Genomic DNA, 8,235 nt, shown 5'->3' on the forward strand with positions numbered 1-8,235 from the left:
AATGCCAAAAACATCCTAATAGATTCCAACCTTGCAACCGGTGCAAAGGTTTCATCATAGTCTATGCCCTCCTCTTGATTGTATCCTTGGGCAACCAAACGTGCTTTATTTCTAGTTACAATGCCATGTTCATCAAGTTTGTTTCTAAAAACCCATTTAGTACCAATAACACTAGCATTGTTAGGTCTAGGAACTAACTTCCAAACTTCATTTCTTTGAAAATTGTTTAATTCTTCATGCATAGCCAAAACCCAAAATTCATCATTTAAAGCATCATTAATCTTTTTAGGTTCTAGTTGAGATAGGAAAGCAACATTACCACACTCACTCAAGGCTTTTGAGCGAGTAATGACTCCTTTTGAAGGGCTCCCAATAATTTGTTCCTTTGGATGGTTTGATGTGAATTTCCAAGCTTTAGGCGGTTCAATTTGTTCATTGTCATTTGAGCTATCCACATCCTTTTGAGCTTCTATAGAGAGAGTATCATTGATTTTCAATAAGTCCAATCCTCCCTCAACATCATCATCATCATCTTTCCTAGGCAAAATAACTTGAGAGCCAATATTAGTCTCATCAAAAGTAACGTTTATAGATTCTTCAACAACGAGGCTTCGTTTATTGAAGAACCTATAAGCCTTACTTCGAGGTGCATAACCCAAGAAAATACCAACATTAATTTTGGAATCAAACTTATCATGGTGACTTTTGTATTTAAAATAAAACATTTACAACCAAAGATACGAAAATAACCAATAAAAGGAGTTTTTCCATAAAAAAGTTCATATGGAGTTTTCTTAAGCTTTGGTCTTATCAAAACACGATTTAAAACATGGCAAGCCGTGTTGACGGCTTCCGCCCAAAAATATTTTGGCAAATCAAAAGAATTAAGCATAGTGCGTGCCATCTCTTGTATGGTGCGATTTTTCCGTTCAACAACACCATTTTGTTGTGGTGTTCTAGGAGCGGAAAACATATGAGTTATACCATGATGAGCACAAAAATCATAGAAAAATTCATTTTGAAATTCACCACCATGATCACTTCTTATTTTAACAACTTTCAAATCTTTTTCATTTTTAATTCTTTTGACATGATTAGCAAATTCTTCAAAACAATTATTTTTCTTAGCAAGAAATATTGTCCATGTAAAACGAGAAAAATCATCAATAATCATAAAAACATAGTGTTTACCTCCAAGAGAGGTAACACGGATAGGACCAAACAAATCAAGATGAAGTAATTGCAAGGGTTTAGAAGTTGATACCTCATTGATGGATTTGAAAGATGATTTTGTTTGTTTACCTTTAACACAATCCTCACATGTGGTATCTTTGATAAAGTGCAAGCTAGGTAATCCTCTCTTTGCATGTCCAAGTCTCTTGTGCCAAATCCAAGGATTTTCATCAATTGCTGCAAGACACTTCACATCTTGATTTACTAATTCATTCATCTCAAAAATGTATACATTAGATTTGCGATTAGCAATGAAAATAATTTTTCCATTCATACTAATGATGCATTTATCCGGTTTAAAAGAAATATCAAAACCTTTATCACTTAATTGGCTAATGCTAAGAAGATTATGATTCAAACCATTTACTAAATAAACATATTCTATAATGATTTTACCTTTCTCACCACCACCGAACGAGACACTACCTCCTTCAATCCTTGATAGGGTTGCAAATAACTCTTTGTTGCCCGTCATATGATGTGAGCAACCACTATCAAGGTACCACATCTCCTTACGTCGTTGCCGTGACGTTCCCTACAAAAGAAGAGGATGAAGGTGTAGTAGCTTTAGGTACCCATGTCTTGGGTCCTTGGTGGTTAGTAGTTTTGGTACCTTTGGGTACCCATATCAAACCATAAAAATCTTCATTGTCTTTAATTCTACAATGAGTAGAAATGTGTCCATGTCTCATACAATAGGTGCATACAAAATTTCTTTTGTATGTACGAATGTTGGAACTATGAAACCTATTTCTACCATGGTGATTGTAGTTGTCATAAGCATGAGTGGGTCTAGTTCTACAACCCTCAATTTCTAATTTTTCAATCTTTGATCTTAATTGCTTGTTCTCGAAATCGAGATCTCCTAGCAATTCATCTTTTAGAGCAAGAGAGGTTGTTAGTTGCTCTAGCTTAATATCACAAGAGGTATGCAATTTTTTGAAAGAAGAGTATTCTTTAGACATTCTTTTAAATTCAAAGTTCAACTCTTCTAATGCCATAGCTATGTCACATTGCATATAGAAAGATTCACTTTCGGCCTCGGATATTACCTCATGTTCATTTGCCATGAAACAAACATTTGGGTCATGAAGAGCAAGTTTGGCTCCTTCTTCATCACTATTCGAGTCACTTGGTTCGGATTCTTCCCATCCGGCATACATAGCCTTCTTCTTCTTGTACTTCATGTACTTTTCTTTGAGCTTGGGGCAATCCTTAGCGATGTGACCCGGTTCATTGCACTCAAAACATTTACCTACACGAGAGGAAAACTTGTTGTTAGATCGAGGGTTAAATTTCTTGTTCATTCTTATGAGTCTAGAGATTCTTCTAGAGAGATGAGCCACTTCTCTAGAAAAATCAACTTCACTCTCCGACGACGAAGATGAGTTGTCACTAGCTCCCTTGAGAGCTATGGTCTTCAATTTTGGTGACGGCTCCTCAACTTCGCGTGATGACACTTCCTCCTTTTCCTTCCCCTTGAGCTTCTTCTCATGCACTTTGAGCTTTCCGATGAGGCTATCAAGAGCTAAGGTAGTGAGGTCATGAGCTTCCTCAATGGCCGTAGCCTTGGGCTCCCATGTCGGAGTCAAGGAGCGTAGTATCTTGTAGTTCATCTCTTGAATGGATAATTGCTTATCTAGACCATGTAATTCATTGATGATATTAGTAAAACGGGAAAACATAGCATCAATGGATTCATTTGGTAGCATTTTAAATAGCTCATAATCATGCATAAGCCCACTAATCTTAGATTCCTTAACTTGGGGGGTTCCTTCATGTGTGATACATAATTTTACCCAAATTTCGTATGCGGTTGCACACGTGGAAACCCTATTGTATTCATTGGGGGGGAAAGACCACAGATTAAGGCGTTCATGGCCTTAGCATTGAGATTGGCTTTGTGCCTTTCATCATCGGTCATGTTCCCAACTTTGGACTTCTCTACATATTTCTTTTCTATGAGCTCTAGGATGTCAAGATCAATGCAACGGAGGTAAATTCTCATCCTAGCCTTCCAATAAGCAAAATTAGTCCCGGTGAAGAGTGGTGGTCTAGTGGTGGATTGTCCTTCTAACATATGCATATTCAAAGAAGCCTCCATTGGATCTTTTCTCTAAGGTTGTTAAACCAAAAACTGATATAGAGACCAAGGCTCTGATACTAATTGTTGGACCCTAGAGGGGGGGTGATTAGGGTCAAGAAGCTCTAATATGCAATAAAAATTAAACACAAGCAAACCACAAAACAGAAACGCAATCAAAGTAAGAGAGATAAGGTTAGGAATCGTTATCCTTAACGCGCGATGTGTTAACGAGGTTCGGCCCGCTGACCTACGTCCCCGCTCCCCACTCTCGAGGAGAAATCCACTACACACCCGGTTTGGAAGCCGGAACTTCGTCTACACAGCGGTCCCACATGATCTCTCACTACACAGTTTGATCTCAACAGATCACACTCCATCACAGTTGATCTGCACAAGATCTCCCTCACACAGCAGAAGAAAAGATGCAAGACTCTCTCTTTACACAGCCCCTATGGCAAAGATCTCCCTCACACAGCAGAAGAAAAGATGCAAGACTCTCTCTTTACACAGCCCCTATGGCAAAGAGAAAAATTACTGAAGCTGGGAAGTGAATTACACACAAAAACCACAGAGAAAACAGATTTGAAAATTCTCTCAGGAAGACAGCAGTCTCTTTGGTTTTTGCAAAATGTTAGGGCAACAGAAGAAGAAGAAGTCTGGGGTTTAAATAGAAGAAATTTAATTAATTTAAAAACAAAACACAATCTTCTAAAATAGGAAAATAATCTCTTTTTCAGACCCTTATCTCAGACTGTGCCAAACACGATTAAGTGAAAGCACAGTGTTCTAAGCAAATGACCGTTTGAAAAAAGTCGCGGCTGAAACGAAGAAGAATTTCGGTTGACCGAAGGGAATTTCGGTCGACCGAAAAAATGCTTCGGTCGACCGCGAACAGCGTTGAAAACTTGGAAAACAAGCAGAGCCATCCTCGGTCGACCGGTGCGGTCGACCAATAGAAAAATAGAGATTTCGGTCGACCGTACCGATCGACCGACGACTTCTCTGGAAAAACACTGGCAAATGATCATGGGAGCGGTCGACCGGTCCGGTCGACCGCTTTCTGATATATTGCTGAAAACGAATTTGACCCATCTTAAAATATTTGCAAAATATTTATTTGACCTCTGAAAATTATGAAATTTTGTAAAATGTTTTTAATACTAAAAACAAACTGTTTGGAAAAATTTTTTTGCAGATAGGTCCTCATACTTGTGATAAATAGTATTTTGTGAAAAACGTTTAAAAACATATGAAAACGTGTGTGTGATTCCCAATAGCTTCAAGTAAAATTAGTAACTCTTTGCCTACATTCTAGCACTAGAGAGAAAATAAAAAACTAGCTAATATCCTCACATAGAGTACAGTTCTTGAGTCTTGATAGCTTTAAGTTTGATGAAGCTTCTTTATGGATTTGTTGTTCTTGAATTAACATTGCTTCATCATTATGCCTCCTCCTCCTTTGGATATCATCGTTGTAGCATATATTCCATCCATCCTCCATACATGGCACTAACGAGCTTGATAAATGAATTTACTACATTTGCACTCAATAAGCCATTAGTACCGTTAATGGTGGTTGTAAAACATCATCAAAACATAAGGGCTAACAGCCGTAAGTGACGCCAATGCATCAGCATAGGTATTCTTGAGATGGGGTATATGGTCGATGTAGAAGCCCTCAAAGGAATTGGCTAATGTGATTGCTGCAGTATGGTAAGGAATGAGATCTTCATTCCTAACTTCATATTCTCCCTTCATTTGATTAACAATGAGTTGAGAATCGCCATACGCTTCTAAATGTTTCATCCCCAGCTGTTTAGCTATATCTAGGCCAATCAACACAGTATTGTATTCAGCCACATTATTAGAACACGGTTCTATTAAAGAAATGACACATGGGATTATGTGATTTTGGGGAGAGATAAAGACGACCCCCACTCCAGCTATAACCCGAACGGTAGAACTTGTCCCTACTGCACTATCAAAATATAATTGTCATACTTGCTCTCTAGAGATGACGTTTGCTTTATACGTCTCATCTGGTATGTCCTGGTACAATTCGACATTTTCTTTCAATGGGTGATTGACCATAAGGTCACAAATAGCCTGCCCCTTCACTGTTTTTTGAGGTTTGAAATGAATGTCATATTAGGAAAGCAACAAAGCCCATCTAACCAGCTGCCGGTTTAATACACTGGGTTGTGTCATGAATACCCAAATAGGATTGATCTATGAAATGACATGTATGGTTTGCCCAACCAAATAATGTCTTATCTTCTGAACTGTGAAGACCAGCGCCAGACATTCCTTCTCAATAAGAGGATAACGAGGTTCAGCACTCGATAGAGTCCTACTGAGATAGTAGACATCTTGTTCATAGCCGTTTTCATCATCTTGTGCTAAGAGTCCTGCCAATGCATGATCTGTAGCCCGGATGTATATCAAGAAAGGTTTACCTGACTTCGGTGCAACCAATATTAGTGGATTAGAGAGATATTGTTTAATCTCCTCGAACGCTTTCTGGAAGACCTCATCCCACATGAAGCATACTTCTTTCTTCATTAGTTTTGAGAATGGTTGGCATTTCCCTGACAGGTTAGAAATGAACATGCGAATATACGCCAACCGTCCTTGTAAGCCTCGAAGCTCCTTAAGATTCCTAGGAGGTGGTAGCTCTTGGATGGCTTTGACTTTGTCTGGGTCTAGACGAATTCCATTAGCCGTGACCACGAATCCGAGAAATTTAGCACTAGCCATTCCTTAGAATAACTTAGTTGGATTCATCTTCAGCTGGTGTGCTCGCATAAGATTAAACATTGTTTTCAAGTCATACAAATGGCTTCCCTTGTCACAACTTTTAACAACTAAGACATCAACGTAACATTCTACAGTCTTCCATAGATTTTTTTGAAAGATTGAGGTCATAGCACGTTGATAGGTAGCACCAGCATTCTTCAATCCAAAGAGCATTACTGTATAACAGTATATCCCCGAAGGTGTTCGAAAGGATGTGTTCTTTTCACCATCAGGATACATTTTGCTTTGGTTATACACTAAGAATCCATCCATAAAAGACATCCTTTCAAATGCGCACGTATTGTCAATAATAATGTCCGTGATAGGTAAAGGAAAATCATCTTTAGGACAAGCCGAATTCAAATCTCGAAATTCGATGCACACTCGAATCTTCCCGTTCTTTTTTAGAACAGGGATAATATTGGTCACCCAATCAGGATGTTGCTCTTCACGGATAAATCCTGGCTCGATGAGCTTTTTAACTGCAGCTTTAATCACCTCCATGATTTGGGGCCAAAATCACCTTTGTTGTTGTTTAACAGGCTTGACGTATGGTTTGATGTTTAATCGATGCATAGCCACTTGGGGATCAAGCCCAGGCATATCCATGTAGTTCTAGGCGAAGACATCAATATACTCTCGTATTAGAGTAATAAGGTCTTCTTTCTCTTATGACGACAGGCTATCGCTTATGAATATGGGTTTTGAATTATTCTCTTCTCCCATGTTCACTTGAATCACCTTGTCGTTAGTAAGGGGTTCACGTTGTTCAAAATGATGTTCCCATTGTATACTCAGCTGTCGGCTTAGCGGGTCATCAAACAGAAGCAATTGGTCATTTTCTTGATTTTCCATAGGAGATGCTAAAGTCATATTGACCATGAGTGCCTTGAATACAGCTCCTGTGCTGGTGTCGGATTCCCAGCAATTAGATTCAGAAGGTGAGGTGTAAGAATCTTCATCTGACTCTCCTTTGGTTCCAAAACGCAGCATAAATGGTGAATATTCATAACCCAACCCACTACGTGTTTTGTGATAATAATCCTCCAACCTTCCTTCCGGGACATAAGCAGATGGTATTGGTGCCCGAATCCCTCTGCCGAAATTTAAACCTTCTTTATGGATGAAATCATATCCCATATTCTTCATAAGCCTTCGAGTTATTGGTGTGAAGTATGAGAATTGTGGATCTCTTTCCTCTTTCTCGGATTCCTCTAAAAGAGTTTGCACCGGGCCATTACTTATTCCAAAGATGATGTATTTTTGGCCATTAACCTTAGTCGGTACTATTAAGACTGCTTGCGAAGATTTGATTTGTTGTCGATTTGTCACAAATGACGACTGAAGTGGCATGTATAAATTTGATTCAGCATATAACTTGAATAGTGGACTCGTCACCACACTGGAGCTTGTACCTGGCATGTTAGGATTCAATTTATCACACGATAAGTAAGCTAAATCATTATCATTATTAAAATAACTCCGTTGTCCTCATAGCCAAAAATGATGTCTTTTTGGCCGTTAACCTTAGCCGATACTATGAAGACTGCTTGCGAAGATTTGATTTGTTGTCGATTTGTCACAAATGACGACTGAAGTGGCATGTATAAATTTGATTCAGCATATAACTTAGATAGTGGATTCGTTACCACACTGGAGCTTGTACCTGGCATGTTAGGATTCAATTTATCACACGATAAGTAAGCTAAATCATTATCATTATTAAAATAACTCCGTTGTCCTCATAGACAGGTTCATTTACATCCAGATTCTCAAGACCGATTACGACGGGTTCTATGTTATTAAAAACAAGACCCTGTTCATGCTCAGACTCGATATTTGCTTCATTACCGCTATTCGGTTCTTCGATCAGTGGTACTTCAAATGGCTCACCATCAAGATAATGGATAGAATCGGTAAAATAATTCTCCACCCCCTTGAATGGTTGCTTCTCTACGACCACTGTTTTGACTTCACCACTCTCACCTATATATTTTATGTATTGGTGTAGAGTTGATGGAACAATCAGATTGTTATGGATCCATGGTATATTCAATAACAAATTGTAAGACGTCTCTGCATCGATAACATAGCAAGTAACGTCCGTCCTCAAGTCACTC

This window comes from Asparagus officinalis, chromosome 8 (genome assembly GCF_001876935.1).
Source record: "Asparagus officinalis chromosome 8, Aspof.V1, whole genome shotgun sequence".
Lineage (NCBI taxonomy): Eukaryota > Viridiplantae > Streptophyta > Magnoliopsida > Asparagales > Asparagaceae > Asparagus > Asparagus officinalis.